The sequence below is a fragment of the Streptopelia decaocto genome (genome assembly GCF_964273445.1).
Source record: "Streptopelia decaocto genome assembly, chromosome: 6".
NCBI lineage: Eukaryota > Metazoa > Chordata > Aves > Columbiformes > Columbidae > Streptopelia > Streptopelia decaocto.
Window position 1 is genome coordinate 38,322,438 of NC_138660.1, and position 17,334 is coordinate 38,339,771.

A 17,334-nucleotide genomic window follows, 5' to 3' on the forward strand; every position below is an offset into this window, starting at 1 on the left:
GTAACTTTGCTTCAAGAAAACCACAGCTCTTCTTCCAGCAAAACCAACTGGGTTTTTTTAGTTTTCTTTCCAGTTTTCCTTTGTCTTGCTCTTAGCAGAATGAAAGAAAAACATTGAAATATTTTAAAGGAAATTTCTGGTGAAGTTTTGTTGAGGGGCTAATTACAGTGTTTTTCAAAACATTTTAGGTGCTCATTCAGACTAAATGTGGGCTGGAAAATGAAAGCAAGTCAAAAAAGGAGATTAAAACTGAGTTCACTTTTGATGATTTACTTTATTTTGAAAAAAGGCCATAATTTATCCCAAATCTTAAAAAAAAAACAGCCAACCAAAAAAGTTCTGCTTGCTTTATCTTTACAGTGATTAATTTCAGTTTCTTTGCTTCTTGCAGGTTTTAGAACTACATTTTTAATTTGAATACCATTGTATGTGTATTTACATTGAACAAGAGTTGACGGTTTCTTTTTATTGTATGAGATGTAGAGCTTCAAGCAAAATTGTGGAGTCCTTAGAGCTCTGTAGTGTGGGGACTGTTACATTCCTATCTACACTTTTTAATTTTGACCTAATTTTAAGAAATGTAGTCTTGCTTGCTCAACCGTAACATGTACTACTTCTCTCAACCACGTACGAACCCCAGATTTCAAATGCATTTGCACCCATGCTGATTGACACAATCAAGAAATATTTGAGCTAATGACAAGCCTTGAAGCATATTGGTATGGTCTTCAATATCTCATGCTTGCTGCATGCTTTGTTTATCTATATTTTTGTCTGTAAAGTAGTGATAGCAATCCTTTCTGATAATTAAACTGCCTTCAGACCTGCAAAGGGGAATTTGCTGTGTGCAAGTTGGGAGCAGTTATTGTGACAGCCTGGCCTACAGCATGGCAGCCAATGAGGCTGAGATGAGGAGAGCAGGGATTTTAATTTGCTTTTGTATGTAATGCTGCCAAATGCTGCTCTGAAGCTACTACACTGGTATTAAGAGGAGTATGAGATGCTGAAGGAAGTTTAGGGCTGATACGAACTTGCTATGAATTACCTAACCTTAGACTGAGAACATTGTTTTTCTTTAACATCAATGAATGGAGACCTTTATCAACTTTACCTTGGCTGTCTTCAGAGTGGCCCCTGTAGCAGATACTCGCCTTTTATCTCCCTATCCCATTTTCTGAGCCTTTTTGAAGTGCAGAGGTTTGTGGGTTTCCGGCTCACGTTAGTCTATAGGAATTTCAGAAGTTGACTCACTGAAAGCAAAACAACCCTCTTGCACATTATGGGTTTTAATATTTTCCTCTGGCACCTTCCCAAAATGATAGACTTCAAGGACACATCAGGTACTTTCTGTTTATAGGAATATATTTTGCTTTTTCAATCAGACATTGTTTTGTTAGGCTTATGTTGCTCAGCAAATGGCTGGCTGTGAAATGAAAAATGAATTGTTTGGTAATTAAAATATTTCAAGTCTGTAAGAGTTTGAAATCAATAAAATTTTCTTATTTCAGTAGAATTGAGTTATATGTCTGTTAGCACAGAATCCTGTAAGTTATATAGAAAGAGAAGTAAAACTAATAATTGTTTTCTACCTCCTTTGGGATTGTTCTCTATTTTATGGTATATTAACTAACAGTTGTGGTTTTTTTTCTTGATTCAATTTATATATTCTAAAAGCTGTGCCTTGTAATGTACCTATGTTTCGCATGCAATTTTTAAAAAAGTGTCTCTCTTCTGTGGAATAATTTAGTATTACAATTGTGATTTGCAGCATGCCTTAGCATCTGAAATGTGAAGTACTGTAACATCTCTCAATACCGAGAGTCATGGACACCCCAGCATCTCTGGCCAAAGGTCAATAATTAAGGGAACTCAATAGCAGAGTTGAGGAGAAAGAATATTAAGATTTTTTAGTGCTCCAAGATAAACTAGTCTGAAAGAAAAAGGAAAGAGAAATAGAAAAAATAATACTTTCTTTTAATATATTTTTGTTACCATACTAATTCTTGTCATACATTTTATATAAATGTCACCTGCCAGAAATATAGAAACTTCTGTTCTGAAGAGAAAAATATGTTCAGGTGTATAATTTTGTCAAAGGTAATGCCAGCATTTATCATGGCCAAGTCTTTGCAACTGATAAATATTGTTCTGTTTCTAGTTTTTCATTTTCCCCTACTGACATTTTTAAACCAATATCCTGTAAATGTCAGTATTGTTAATTTTACATCTTGAAAGGTTAAAGGTTAAAGAGTTATATATTGGGACACAGAAACATAATAGAAATAAATAGAAATTTAATGAGACTTTGAGTGGAGTGCTTTTAAGGGTACTTTTTTAGGTGCAGCTTTTGTGTATGTTCTTTATTACACTGCAGCATTTATGCCCACAAAAACCTTCCTGTTACATAATTCCCTGGTTTTGATCATTTTAATAAGGAAGTATGTCTGTAAACCCACAAAAACTGGCAATCAATTGAAACAGCATTTTAAAATTGTGCTTAAAGCTGATGGAAAGATCATAAATAAGTAATCTCCTTTGAAAATTGCTCTGCGGATATAAAACCATGGTGGTGTGGTAACAGGTGAGCACTGAGAAAAATTGCAGTTTTATTATTCCTACTAGAAACACAGTCCAAAGGAAAAAAAAAAGTACAGGGAAAGAATTTTGGGTATGGTATTGATGAATAGAATCAACTGCATTTACATATCAGTCACATGCGGTGACCCAAACCACCAGGTCAAACAAAAGTTTTCTGTCCTTGGTTAAGAACAAAACTTTTCCCTGTATCTCTAAAGTATTTTTTCTTTCCTCCAGCATCACCTTACCCGTGGATCAAGCTCCATATGAAATCTGCACAGAGTTGAATATGAAACTTTCTTGAAGGTAAACAAACACCCTTAGTAAAAATGTGTTAAATTATGGCTCGTATATCATTGTCATTTTGGAAATGCCGTTGTGATGAAGCAGATCCTATTTTGCTTCTTGGAGAAGCTACTAACTTTAATGAGAATAATTTCTGTTGGTCTTCAACGCCAAAAATGGAGAAAATATAAGTTGATTATCACAGCATAAAATGTGAACTAGCAAAGATTTGAAGGTTTAATCTAGCATAAAATTAGCAATTTAAAGAATTTTTGAAGTACTTTGCCCTAAATAGGATCCTGTGGAGAGATTTAAAATTCTAGGTCCCCTAATACACGTTGCATATACTGAAGGGCAGGGATGACTGATGAACAAGAAGATATAAAAGTGCAGAATTAACATGATTGCTGCTGAGGTATGAGTATGACAGTATTTATGGAGTCTGCACAGGTGAAAGGTTGATTAAAATTTGAGTTACTGCATCTGAAGAGAAAACCAAAGAAAGTAGAAAGTTAGTGTCAGTACCTAGATCAGAGAGCTCCTTTGATAAAAGTTTAGCCAGAGGTTTAAACCTCAGTGTGAAATGTGCAACACCTGAAATAGATGTCTGCTAGTGATTTTCTCTCTTTTTTTTTTTTGAATTTTATGCCAAGAACTGTTGCTCAAAGTATATTGTGTGTTGTACTCACTATCTGCAAAAACAAAACATGAGACTGCAAAATATTGTTTCTCTTTGTAACATTGTGTGGGTTTTTTTTACTCATTAAGTTTATTTCCCTGCTTTATTTTATGGTTATGAATTGTTTTATTTAGAAAAAAACTGCTTTGATGTTTTCACAGATGTAAAACTTTATTAGACCAGCTTCCCTTTTTCGTGCTAGTAATGTAACTGATGTTTAGGATGAAACCCTGTAGTTCTGGGGGGTGGGAGATTTTTAAACTGAATAATTTTGGTGATTTAGTTTGTCACAGTTCTATGGCTCATTGGGAAGGGGGTGAATGGGTGAAATAATAAGAAATTGCTGAATGCTATGCAGCTGTTCTGCTCTTGGGGTCTGAGGTTATACATCTATCTGCTATATACATATCTCCTTAGGTGCTATCCCTCCAAATCACACATGTGCTTCTTTGGAAGCTCACTGCTCCTACCTGAAAAAGCAGGGTCTGTCCTTCCTGACATTCCTGCCCTTGGAAGAATCTCTTCAGCCAAACCATCTTCTTAAATGTGCCTGTACCCTTTCAGCCCCGTGTAAATTATGTCCTTAACTTAATGCTGCAGCTACTTCAGCAGCTGCTTCTGGGCATTTCAGACACCCATCCCTCCCGTTCTTCTCTGGGCTAATGAGCCCAAGGCAGAGAAATCCAGCACAGCTAAAATGTGATGCTTCCCCTCAGCTTGCCTAATTTGTTCCCTGATTAATAATTATGAACAGTAGGGGACTGCAGCTATTTTCCCTTGTTTTTTGTATTTATAAGTCAATAGGAACACAGATGCCTTACAGTATACTACTCCAGTGCTACAGGTTGCAGTGATCCAACTGAGAATAACTTAAAAATAGAAATAATTTGGAATCAAGATTCTTCTGTTAGAATTTTCTATGGATCCTATACCTGTCCTCCTGTTGAGGAGTCATTTTTCGCATGGGAAAATAATACTCATTTCACATCCAAAATTATAAAAATATATTCCTCCTTCTTTTGTCTTGTGAACCCATCTATCAGAAACATGATCCAGGGAAAAAAATAATTAATTTTATTACTGCAAAAATGCTAGTCTCATTTCTTCTTCCTCTCCCAGTTTCAGATTAAATTCTTGTATTAGGAAAGTTACTAACAAAGGGCAAAGAAATGTTCCTAGCTACTAATGTATGATGAAAATATTTCAAACATCACAGTGATCAGCATCCTATGGGAAATACCTCTCTCTCATGCGATCTGACTAAAAAAAAAGAGCTTGGAAAAAAGGTTTATTGTTGACTTAATGTGGAGACTCATTGGACCTTTTTGCTTAAAATGTTATTTCAAATCAAATCTGTCTATTAAAGAGCTATATTGTAGGTGATCGGTGTTTAAGAAATGCTGGAGTATGGACGTGGTATATTCACACAAATCTCTCTCAGCTTATCTTCATTCTCTGTCTTCAAACCATCTGCTCTTTTCTTATGGTCACTGTTTTCCATATTAATTAGTACAGAGTGTCTGCTGACTAAATAAGGATTTAAAGACTTAATTCCTGTGTGCCTGTTTGTGGAAAAAAAAAATAGAAAAAATAGGGCTATGCTGTCTGGAATTTGCAATCATTAGTATAAAGCTGTGAGTGCACTTCTGGGTGTTTAGGCAGCTTGAATAATTTAGGCCCTTTATATATAGCTGACTTGTCTCATTTGATTTATCTTCTTCACATGGGATTTTGTACTATTTCTGGGTACTTTATTATCACTATTGTCTCTCACATTCATAATACAGACAGAAGCACAGAGCATGAGCAAAGATTTGAGGGAGAGGGTAGCATCTGCTTACCATCCATTGATTTAGCAGTAAGTGGTACATAAGCACATTTAGCCTTTCCCATCAAATATGAAAATCAAATTCTGAGACACCAGGATCTTGACATTTTCCTTTCACATTTCAGCCTCATATTTTTCCAAGTTTTTCCAAGATTTTCAAATTAACAGAATTGATCATTAAAGGTAGAGCTCTATTTGAATATAAAACCTTTTGGTGGGTTTTTGCAATCATTTTTCTTGAAGGTATTTTGCTCTTCAGAGCAGAAAGTCTGTGTGAAAATGAAAGGCAGCGTTTGAGTTGTGTGGAAGCTCTTCACCTCCTCTGTCATGTGAAAATTATTAGCCATTTCTCTTCTCACTTACTTGGAGAGAAGCTGCTATGCCGATTGCCACAACAGCCAACACATACTCGTGGGCAGTGTTGCCCTTGGAGGTGCTGGTGCAGAAGGACTGTGCTCTTGAAATAGGTACTGAGGGACATAGACCTGAATGTAGTAGAACCAAGAGAGTTGGCCCAGATTCAAGCACAGAATTACAGAATGTTAGGGGCTGGAAGGGACCTCATCAACAGAAAGGTGATTGTTTCTAGTTTTCATGGGTTTAGTCTGTTCATTCTAGGTGAACCTGCTTTAGTGAGTGTGTTGGACTATATGATTACCAGAGGTCCCTTCCAACCCCAGCCAGTCTGTGATTCTGTTCTTTCATGCTTCCTATAAAACTTGCCATGTGTACATGCTTTCCTTTCTTACTGCCGAAGATATAGGGTTAGAAAGCTGGTGCTGGTTTCTCCGGGACACAGAACACCTCGCTGCAGCTCTCTTGCTTTTTCTCTATATTTGCTGAGATTTCCCTAAAATGTGTCAGGTGGTTATTGGGGTAGGAGGCTCTCTGGTGGACCATTTGCACCTCTTTCCCTTCAGACAGATACAAAATCTCCTGGAGGGTTCTTGGTCTCTAAAGCTTGCTGTTTCTTTGTACCTCCTGACAACTGCATTTCTTGTTTGGTGAGGTATTTGTGTGAAATAAATGCTCTCTGTGGTGGGGAGGGCTGGGGTTTGATTCTACTGTCCTTTATCTGATAGATCTCATTGAAGGGGTAAGGAGTTTGACTGTAGAATGATGCGTACTGAGAACATGCAAAATTAAAAGTTGTACCGTGCACACCTAGAAAACTCTGTCTGTCTTCATGGTTATGCACAACATTCACACCAGTAAAAACCAAACAAGTTTAACTCTGGTGTGGAGACTACACTGAATTTTATTTCATTAATTATTTAATAAAGTACAAGTTGGATTAGTAGTTAAACCTATTTTGTTATTCTACTCTATGCTTTTGTTGACAGTATTTTACTACATGCACTATTATGTACTGTCTGAAATGCAATTGAAGGCATTCCAACTTTTGAAAGAAAGTTTCTGCCTACTTCTACCAATACCTAACAGATGTTGCAAATGCCTCATGTGTCAATATAAAAACATATACTTATTTGGTCCCCATGAACATTCTGCCAATTTTGAAAAATCCCTTATTTGAAATATTATTTTCAAATGTGCTTTGATTTCCATAGCACGTAATTGCTAAATGTTAATCTTTAAACCCCAAGTTCTACCATTTACTTACAATTGCTAGTTTTCAGTGACAAAGCGACCATCATGATTGTAATTAAATTTATATCATACAGTTCTCTTTTGTCATTTGAATGTTACAAGGCAGGCAAAGATATACTTTGAAGCCTGAGTAGTAAGCTATATTATGATATTATATCAGGCAAAATGAGTGTTTGATGGCCTGTGTTAATGTGAGCTAAAAATAAAATCCCATCTGTTCACCTTTCAAACTGCATCAAGACACTGCATATGGATTGCGGAATAATTTAATGAAACGCAAATAAAAATATGTTTGTTTCCATCTTGCTGAAACAAGTGAAATGGGCAACTTGTTAGTAAAGATGTTTTAACAAGCAAGGAATTGTGTGCTTATGGCACTTCTGGAGTACAGTAGCACTGCATTCATTTAAGAGCAGAAATGAGCAGGTATAGGAACAGAGAGACTCACTGAAGATACTGTCTCTAATAATCACCTTGAGCTCAAAATCTTGGTTACTTATGCCAAGAGTCTAAATTATTGGAACAATTAAAATGTGCACCATTAGTAACAGTCCTGCAGAATGAATTTTGTATTGTGATCTTCAGAAACACTATTTTTTAGTGCTCATTTTTCTTATAATTTAGTGAATTCTCTTGGTAGACTATAGAGGAACTTTAGAGCCGCATGCTGATTTACTCCAGCGAATGATCTGTTCCATAAGAATAAGCTGTTCCAAGGTATGATGTATGGCCTGTGTCGTGGCCAGGTGCTGTACAATGAGAAGGAGATAAGGGTGGCACCACTGTTGTCTCTCAGCTCTTGCTGATTGGGGTACAAGTTGAAGCCAATGGAGCAACAATTTTTGTGTGCTCAGGATTTTTCAGTCATTGCCTGTTTTAATACTTCTAGTGGAGTGATTTACACCCCTTCACCCCCAAATAATTGTCTATTTGTAGTTGCATTCCTCTGACTGTTCTGTTGTGCAATAATCCCATTAAAGGTTTTCTCTACTTTTTGATTGGTTCTCCTTTATCTTTGGCCAAAGCTCAACCATTTATAGTGAGTTCAAATCATAGATAGCCTTCTTTTACTGATTTTCTAAACCAAAATTAAGATATTATGTAATCTGTTAACTGCCACTGAATGGTACCAGATGATCTGGTTTATTTTTAAAATCGTTACATGACCTAATCCTGAAATAAGGAGCTACCTTGTTGTCTGTAAGTCTCTTAAAGATGAATAAGGCAGGGCCAGGTGTGAAGGGTTCATGTAGTTACTGAGAAGAGAACAAGGAAAAAATATAAAGTGTCAGGAGGAGAAAAGCTTGAAAAAGAAAATAGCTTCTCATCGGTAGTATGTGCCTTATGGTTCATGCCACAGGGGCACAGCTTGCTACATCCAGCTCCATGATGGGAAAAAAGAAATAAAAATCCTGTATTTCTTATTGGAAGAGAACCCGGATGTGAGTTTGTAGCGTGCTTCAGCAGGGTCCCAGGGCTTGTAAGTATATTGCAAGCTATGGGGTCCATATGTGCTCTCTTGGCTTTGACCTAGTGGCTGCTGTAAACAAGATTTTTTTTAAGTATGCTGAACATGCAAGTCAGAAAGGGGGGGCAGAGGGGAGCGTATGTGCACGTATATGTGTGTGTGTGTATATATATATATATAAGTCATAGCATTTGCTTTGGTTAAACAGATTGCGTTCCCAAATAGCTGAGATGTGTTACAACAGCTCTGAAAATGAAAGCCACTTGCAAAAGCCTTGTGTTAGAGGGGAAAAAACTGTCTGACTTGTCATCTTTTCCCGGTCCAAAAAACCTCTGAATCTGGTTGACAGGAAATGTTGAGCAATTGCTTTCTGTCAGTCTTCAATGTAAATGGCTTTTTATTTTTTCTTTCCTTTTTTAAAAATGACTTACCCAGGCATTATTTTTAGATGTGTGGAGGTATATAAAAATATGATAGAAAGTGCTTAGTTTTTTCATCCTGAATAAAAGATCTTCTTAAAAAGATATCTTTCAAACTCAATGTATTTTCTTGGAAAACTTTGAAGAAAAGAAAAACTTTGAATTCGTGAAAAATACCAATGCTTTGTTCTTTACCTCTAGTTTTATGAAAACTTAGTGATGAAAGATCTCTGAAGAAATAACGAATTTGTTTTTCAACCAACTCCTATTAAATCACTGTAGTCCATTTTGCTGTGTACTTGCCATGCTTAAGAAAAATACCATGTGCATAAGTAGGTAATTTAAATAAATTACTAATTTCTGTCTTCTGCTCTTGGAAGGAATATAAAAATAATCAAAGAACATAACAGCTGGAGTAATAAACTTGTAACACAAATAGATAAAAAGAGTACTGATTTAACCACATGTGCAGACATGTGAAGTGACAGTCAAATCCTCCTCATATTCAGTCACTGTTCTTTTTATTTCATTTTTTTTTGTTATTTTTAATTCCATATCTTATTTGTGCTTTCCTGATTTATGTGGTAGTTTTCCATTATCTGAGGTTACCCAATGCTTAGAATCCTTCTGTTTGTAGATGTTTTGATTCTCTTCCAATGAAAACCAAGAAGTTTGGGTCAATAAAAATATTCCTGAAATCCTCCATAAAGTATGTCTACCCAAGAACTTGGGAACCATTTCTCATTGTGTCTTTTACTGTTGTATTTTTCCATAATGGAGCTTCAGGAAAACCAGCTCAAGTGTCTTGATGTGATACAGGATCCATTAGCAATACAAACAAGCTTTTTGCCCTCCTTGTGATTTTACAGAGAAATGTTGTCAGATATTCGAGTCTCAAACTCTTGTTACAGATTGTTAGTTGTTCAGTATTCATTAAAGGCTTTTGGATGTCAATACAGATTGCCACCAGAAAATGCTGAGAGTTTCAAGTTTTGAAAGTCAGTCTGCCGAGTTTTAATTATACATGTAAGGAAATCTACCCCAGCAGAAGAATTGCCTCACTACCTGGTCGGGGAAGGAAAAAAATGCCCCTGAGAGAGAGGTTCACTTCTCGTGGTCTCTTCTGTGTTGATGCTGAATATTGTTCCATTTTGGAAAGGGGTTTATTTGCTGTGATTCTGTGTACTTTTATGGCACCTTATAGAAACCACTAAATCCCTACTGGCCTCGGAATCTACTGCCTTATTTTTTTTTATAGATTTAAAAGTAGTAAGGGCAAGACAATCTGAAGATGTTTATGTGACCAAAATATGTTAATAATGGCATTACCTTGTAATGATCAATGTAATGCACAAGTCCTGTATGTGTTGTTTATCAGTTGCCTTACACACTAAGTTTCAATTAACTTTGTTCTTAGTAAAAATCCCAAGTTTCCTCTTCAGTTTCCTTTACTCTTTTCCTCTTTTAAACAGTTAATCTGTTAAGAAAACTTCATGAATTAAGTCTAGCCAGCATTTGAATTCCATTCTCCCATTGTTCTGATGAGGTACAATATTATATTAAGTGTGCATGCTGTCCCAAGCACTTATTTGAATTTTTGAAATTGAGAAGGTTTCTAATTTTTCGCTTACAAGTTTAGGAAAGGGTGTTACCTTAAAGATTTCTTCTGAAGATACATCCAGAAAGAATTTTTTTTTTTTTTTTTCCTTTATACACTTTCATTCTCAATTTCCATTCTTTCTACAACCTTAAGGTTAGAAAGAAAACTCCCTTAATGGTTTATTTATTTATTTTTTTTTTTTTTTTCATCTAGAACAACTTACTCTTCATTTTACTTTGAAATTGCTTGTTCTTGTCTGTGTTTCTTGAGCCCTTGGGGGCTGTATGTTAAACTTTCCTTGCCAGTACGGGTGCTTGTTAATGTGTTGGACTGAATGTCTGAAGAACAAACCAGAGATGAATAAGGGTGTTAGAGCCCCAGGTCTCGCTGCTGTGGGGCTGCTCCCCGGCTCTGGTGCTGAAGGCTCCCTGACTGTTCTGTTACTGGCTTTCCTTCCCCTCAAACAACCAGGCTGTAAAATTGTGAGAAAAACACACAGCTTGGCATAGTTGAACATTCCTTAAGTTCCTTGCTGAGCCATCATGTGTATTAATGAAATTAGCTGAAAAAGGGACACAAGTTGTTCTGAAATTGAACTGCCTTAATTTATTTTTACGTACTTTAACTATTTGTTTCCTTTCAAATACTGAAGTTGGTGATAGGTATTTCTCTTTGCTCAAAATTTACCAAGAACTTCAGCCTATTAATAACAGTGGACATTTTTTAATATCCCAGAAAAGCAATACAAGTTGGTGCTTTGTTTCCTGTCCTGCTCTCACTCCTCACTCAGGAGCAGTTTTTTGGGACATGTAATGAGCTGCTGTTGCAGTTGATTGCTGGAAGTTTATGGGGATGAATGCACAGATTTTTGGTTGTGCAGTGTTAACTGTAGCTCTAAGCAGTTTAGCTTAAAAGTAGCTCTGTTTTGTGGGGTTTTTTTTTGTTTGTTTGTTTTTTAACGTGAATCCTTCAACAGAAGAATCTGCAATCTATATACAAAAGAGCTGGATTAAAGAAAACAGTTGTTACTAAAGGAAATACTGAAAGGTCTTGCAGAGCTTGGTGCTCTGTCATATCCTTAATTAGCAAATATAAGCTCTAAAGGCAGCTAACTCAGGGATATTCAGTAATTATAAGAGATGTGAAAATAAAACATCTCTAGGAGTCTTCTAAGGCAAAATGAAAAAAGTGAATTTATTCATACTTGTCACCAGACAGTAGTTTATATCTATTTGTAAATGCAGGTGGATATAGACTGTCTTGGGATGTTCTGTCCCAGCAGCAAGGATGAGTACAAAGCTTGGCTGAGGGCTTGATGCTCTTTTTCAGACATTAAGACTTCTAAACACTGGCCAGGCCTCAGTAGGTAGAAGAACAGTGTTCTACTTGTTTTGACAAATAAGTCTAAAAAGTGAAATGTTGGTTTAATTAATTGTTGTCTCCATAAGGCTTGACAAATCTTTGGTTTGATAGTAAGGTAGTGCAGATGCATGTCCAATTTGAATTTACATCTAGGGAAATTTCGTTCTTTGAATGTAAGCATAATGAACAAGCACTGTGATGCATAATAACATATTTGTTTTTTCTCATGATATCTGCCTTAGGGAGTGGACAGTTTGGAGTACACATCCTAAATAAAACACTTAATAAACCTTGTTATTCTATGAATGGATCCTTTTCTAATTTACTACATGTCATCTAGCCAGTAAGGTAGAGACTTCGTAGAATGTAAACATGAACTTATTGAAAAAATGTGTACACAAAATTATTCCCATTTGTCTTCTAGATAGCAACTAATGTCCCTTTTTCCTCTGGTACCAGGTAGCCTATTGAGGCATAAAAATCTTTAATACCTTGGAAACATTTTCTCATAGAATATCATGTTATTTTATTTATGGTAAAGCATTTCTACTGCAGGTCACAAAACTCAGGCTAAGATTTTTGTTCCCAGGAGATAATCCTGGTGCTTTAATAGAATCTGTTTGCATTTTTCCCTGGGAACAACTTGATGCTGCTGCTGTGTGCAGTGACAGGGATTTTAGACAACAATGTCAATGTGCCATAATTTGTGGCATTAGTGCAGGTTACCACATTTCCTTCTCCATTCCTTAAAATGTTTCTTGGATAGTGTGCTCTCGAAAGAGCGAGACTTCTACAAATGCTGAAGCTACAAACAAGAGAATCCTATTAAGTATTTTTATTCTTCAGATTATTGTGTGCAAAAAGTGTTTTTTTGGTCCATTTTTAAGGTACAATAAACAGAAAATAGTCTAGGTAACAATATTCCAAACCATGTGTTCTTCTGTATGAGTCTCTGGTTGCACTTAACTCATTGCACTGCTCTGCTGCTACCATTCATGATTCAGTTGAAAATACTGTACTGTAAAGAAAAATGTTTATGTACCCCAGTTGTGGTATGGATAGAAATGAGTAAATGCTCCTGTTCTGTGTACATAAAAAGGGGGCAAGATCTTTACTGATGAACTAGAAATGTAAAAATTCTGATTAAGAATGAAAATATTGATGAATGTCTATCTGAAAGGTCATTTTCAGAGCACTTTTTCACCCTGCTGAGCAAATACTCTGCCTGTAGCAAAACACGACCAGTGTGCCCCAGGCTGCGTGCAGACAGATGTTGGATTTCAGTGTAGCTAGGAGCTGTCTAAATACAATCTGTACTTCTGTTTTAAGCAGGAGAGGAATAAGCCAACTCTTTGGGGCACTTTAAGCCCTGTTGTAATACTGCCAAATTAATTTTGTATCTGACATATTACTTGTTAAGTATCTGATCTATTCTGTCAACACACTAAGTTCTGTTCTAATGCAAATGAAACTCGAATTAAGTTAGCCAAACACCAGAATCCTTCTGGCTCTCTTACTCCTTTTGCCTCTGTTATACCATGTTCTAGGGATGACTCTTGCAGGCTTAATAAAGGATTTGGCAGTGAACGTTACTGTTGTAAAACAAGAACCTGTATTCATCTACAGCTTGATGGTGTCTTAGAGGCTAAGAGTCATTAGTACGGATAAATCCAAACCACGCCTCAGTATGTGAGTTGTTCCCTGTGACCTGCATTCATTCCCTGCAACCCCTTTATGACCTTGATCTTAAATAATTACATCCAAGAAGTAAAGGAAGAAGGAGAGATCTTTCTTTCAGAGGCATCTGCTAAAGCAGTGCTGAAGATTCCTGAACTAGCACGTACCAATGCCCAAGGGCATCTCTGATGTGACAGACACATCTCACGGGCCACGTTTACCTGGGTTTGGGCACCTGCTGCTGGGAAGACCATGTTGGTGCTTGCGCTGATGCTCTGGCTTGCTCTCAGAAAGCCCTCAAGGTTCCTTGTGAATCTTTCTTCAAACCTCCTATTTTTTCCTGAACGTATTTCTACTTATTCCCTCTTTCGGATACTCTGATTATTTGTTCTAGTGAGATCTCTTCTTCTTCTCTTTTCTGTTGTTTCTTCATAAGTAATATGCATAACCTATAAGTACTACTTACTCTCCTATGAACTTTCACAAAAATAGGTGGTGTGAATACTACTATAATGTAAATGCAGTTATAATATAAAGTTTTAATAGTTCAAAAGGTTCCATATATATGAAGAGTAGATTCTAAAGTGTATTTGCAATACCATGGAGAATCAGAATGTATAGAAAATTTATGCTTAGTGCTTTGAAGGATCTAGTCCATTAATGACAAATGTAAGCATTGAAAGTAATAGTCCTTGTACAAGTTAAAGGTGTTCGCTGTTTTGCAAATTAACTCAGCTAAAATTTCAAATTGTTATTTTGAGCTTAGTTTTTAGGACTATAAAAATGAGTTTTAAAACTTCTTTCATTGTGCAATAGGGTGACATAGTTGACATATTGAGGCCAGCCAATAAAACAATGCGAACTGTTCTGAAAGAAACCCAGGGGTGTCCTCAGCTGTTCTGCTCCCAGGCTTGCAGCCTGGGGCCAGGTCACTTTCTGTGGAAATCAGGGACCTGGGGAGAGGAAAAGGAAGCCATGGGAAGAAAATTTGTGCCTAAGTCTTGTTTGAACCAGAGTCTGGGTCTAGTACCTTGGAAGTGCTCTTCTGTTTCCCCACATTCTAGGTACATTAGACATAGCTTCAAAACAACAAAGATAAGTAATGATGGCTTTCATGATACTATTTTTACTTAAAATTCCTATGAATATTTACAGGGAAAATGGAGTCATACTGAGAAATAAGATCCCCAAATGGCTTTTCAAACCCTCATAATTAAATAAATAACCTTAATTTAAGGACTTTATGTGCTTTATTTTGTCCTGTTAGGAGTTGGGGGTGGGGGAAATGGATATAATTTTTGTAATCTGATGAAATAAAAATACTGATTGCATCTTTTATGATTGGTGTCTGATCCAAGTCCCTTTCCCATATCTACCTTCAAAATCATCTGTGGCTGTCTTTCATAAAACAAATATTTCAAAATATCTTCTATCCCAGTTTCTTTCACCAAAAAAAGTCCTGATGTTTCTGGTAATATGCAGCCTTTCCTATGTGTTTCCTCAGAGGTTCAATTGAAAGATAAGTATTTCCAGTGTACTGCAATTCAACGTATTCTCGGAACTAAAGCACAGGGTGGAAGACGTAAGAATGTAGTAATGAATGTTAAAAAAAAAGATAAATATTTTGTGTGAATATGTGAGCTCTTTACAAAAAGAATATGAGTAATGACTTAAATCACAAGTGTTTTCATATCCTCTTACTTGTTTCAGCCATATAAACTTCTGACAAAAACTGGTCTGTTCTGTGTTCCTACAGTGCCCAGTGTAAGTATTTTATCCTGAGCTCTAAGGCCTAAACACAGCGCAAACTAAGAGGAGAGCTGTGAGTATATAACTAAGAGAATTACTAGTGTATGTCTGTGAATCCACAGTGACATATAATTGTCAGATGCCTATTTTGTGTGAATATGTATTTTATAGAAGGATCTGGAGCAATCGCAGCAGAACAGAGATAGATTTAGACCAAGAAAATCCACAACTCTTAAGAGTGAAAGGATCAAAAAAGTATCCATATTTTTTCTCATACTGTTGTTCCTTCAACTTCATTCTGAAAGTGCAAAAAACTGTGGAAAATACAAGGTTGGAACATATTTTGTAAAAGAAACAAATCAATCTTGCTGCCTTCACCCTTCTTGCAGTTGTCCATATTTCCTTTTCCCAGAATCACCAATCCTACATGATGCAACAGAAGCTCATCTAATCAAGCTACCAAAACAAACCCATGTTACTCCCATTATCAGTCATGTACTCAAATTGCTGAGTACTTAAGTCCCAGTTGAAGTGAGTAAATTGATTAAAGAAAAATCTTCAGGTTACCCTAGATATTGATATTAAATTTTAGAGCAGTTGCAAGTATCAAATAAACTAGTTGAACATAAGACAGCAATTTTGAATTATTTGCTTGGCTTTACATGTCAAACAATGATGTCTGAGATGCACATTGTTTAAATGCTTATTGGCAAGTCCTGGTTGATACTGTCCTGCAGAAATATTTATTGGACAGAGACCTATTTCCTTTAACTGTCGTAAAGCCACTCAAACTATTAACAGTCTCTAAAGTGTTAGGAAAGATATTGAGGTTTCTATAAACTTAAAAGGAGGGAAAAAAAAAAAGATAAAAGGTGGAAAAACTCCCAAACACTTGACTGACTCTGTCTCCTTCTGGAATACTTTCTCGTCTGAGATCCAATGTCTGTCTTGAACACTGAGTGCTCTCATCTGAAGAGTAGCTGGAGCAGTTGGCAGGCAAGTGAGTGTAGCTGAACTTTTAGTCATCCCTAACTACATATTTAATTTGGTAAATATATAAGTTGTGAGAACGTCCAAATATTGATTATAATCTGTAGGAAGTGGCTGTTTTCTTTAGATGAAATGAGATCCTTTCATAAAGCACCTTAAACACTGAAAAGCATTAGGCTGCTATATTGGAGCTTCATACACAGCTTAGCGATAAGTTTCCTTCTGGAAAAAATTGTCTTTTATACATTAATTTAAGCATCCAAATTCAGAATTTGGAATGAATGAAAATGAACCTCCATGTTTCAAAAACTTAAGGCTAAATTGCAATTACTTAATTATAGTCTATGAAAATATTTTAAAAGCCCTGAGTTTTGAGCATTTTAAAAAATGTTTTATAGCAGTAGATGCTTCAAATTGTTCAGGATTTGATTTTCTGTAGGAAATATTATCCTTTAAAAAAATTGGTTTCTACTGTTAATAATTAACCCAGAGCTGAAATTTGAATTCTCAGAAAAGCAAAAGAATATATTAACTAAGAAATGAGAAAATAATTTTTCACTTCCTGAGCAAAGAAACAGATTGTGTCTCCTAATGATTTTGCATTTGTTCAACTAATTTTGTAGTTGGTTGAGAATAGATCTGAATTGTATCAACATTTATTATTATTACTGATATCTGGAGTACAATAATCCAAAAAGAAGTATAAAAAAAGCTCATGAGCAGTTGATTATAGAAGGGGTGGATATTGTGCATACACCCCCCTTCCAAAAATAATTAAGAATGTATCCAAAGATTCTGGCCCAAATGAGTTGGATCCTTCTTGATTTCCTGTTGTTGTTTTCTTTGAGACAAACCAAGCTGAAAAGAGACACTGATTTAATTTGGTAAGGAATACGTTGTCTGTCTGATGCTGTGTTTTCTGCTTGTTCGTGTCTTGCCAACAATTATCTTGTCAAAAGGTAATGTAGGCAACAGAGGAGCAGTTAGAAAACTTCTGATAGATGTAAACTTTTTTTTTTACTGCATTAACATGATCTAAAAACAATCAAATGTGATTATTTAAAGAACTTATCCGCTTGTTTTCCCGTAAGA